Source organism: Malania oleifera, chromosome 1 (assembly GCF_029873635.1).
Source record: "Malania oleifera isolate guangnan ecotype guangnan chromosome 1, ASM2987363v1, whole genome shotgun sequence".
Lineage (NCBI taxonomy): Eukaryota > Viridiplantae > Streptophyta > Magnoliopsida > Santalales > Ximeniaceae > Malania > Malania oleifera.
In genome coordinates, this window is record NC_080417.1 from 66,276,029 (window position 1) to 66,277,196 (window position 1,168).

Below are 1,168 nucleotides of genomic sequence, written 5' to 3' on the forward strand. Positions count from 1 at the left end.
AAGACACCCCAATAAACCACAATCCGGGCAACGAGGGTATCTTAGATTCTTTTCACAGCCCAATAACCTTCGATCAAGCATGGACAATCCACAAGCACAGTCCCAATCACGAACACCCAGCCAACGGTTATGCGCTTCTCTTAGAGAGAAGTGAGAGCTTCTCTCTCTAACACAACCTTAACTGAGAGCTAACTGAGAGCTCTTTCTTGATTCTATGGGTGGTGGTGCATGGCCTTTCTTAGTTGGTGGAGCGATTTGTCTAGTTAATTTCGTTAATGAACGAGACCTCAGCATGCTAACTAGCTATGTGGAGGTGACCCTTCACGGCCAGCTTCTTAGAGGGACTATGGCCAATTAGGCCACGGAAGTTTGAGGCAATAACAGGTCTGTGATGCCCTTAGATGTTCTGGGCTGCACGCGCGCTACACTGATGTATTCAATGAGTCTATAGCCTTGGCCGACAGGCCCGAGTAATCTTTGAAATTTCATCGTGATGGGGATAGATCATTGCAATTGTTGGTCTTCAACGAGGAATTCCTAGTAAGCACGAGTCATTAGCTCACTTTGACTACGTCCCTGCCCTTTGTACACACCGCCCGTCCCTCCTACCGATTGAATGGTCCGGTGAAAAGTGTTCGGATTGCGGTGACGTGGGCGGTTCGCTGCCGGCGACGTCGCAAGAAGTCCACTGAACCTTATCATTTAGAGGAAGGAGAAGTCGTAACAAGGTTTCCGTAGGTGAACCTGCGGAAGGATCATTGTCAAAACTTGCCAAAGAATGACCCGCGAACATGTTATTTACATAGTGGTGATTGCTTCATGCTCACCTCACCCTTGTTGATTTGAACATTGCAACGCAGGTGTTCCCCATTTTTTATTGAATGGGAAATCATGTTTTTTTGCATGCTCATTTCGATAAGTTTCACAATAACCCAGGTGTGGCATGCGCCAAGGAATTGAAATGAAAGAACATTCTCTTGTTGCCTCATCTACGGTGCAATGGGATGTGTTTATTTTTGAACCATAATGACTCTCGTCAACGGATATATCGGCTCTTGCATCGATGAAGAATGCAGCAAAATGCGATACTTGGTGTGAATTGTAGAATCCCGTGAATCATCAAGTCTTTGAACGCAAATTGCACCCGAAGCCATTAGGCTGAGGGTAC

General features: G+C 46.2%; 1 non-coding gene across 1 annotated transcript in view; it reads left to right on the forward strand.

Moving 5' to 3' along the window:
• The first annotated feature begins 1,028 nt into the window (after nucleotides 1-1,028).
• LOC131147467 (5.8S ribosomal RNA) overlaps nucleotides 1,029-1,168 on the forward strand; it is a 156-nt gene continuing 16 nt past the window's right edge. The window contains exon 1 of the ribosomal RNA XR_009134843.1: nucleotides 1,029-1,168. This exon is cut by the window's right edge and continues 16 nt beyond it. This is a non-coding gene — a ribosomal RNA (5.8S ribosomal RNA).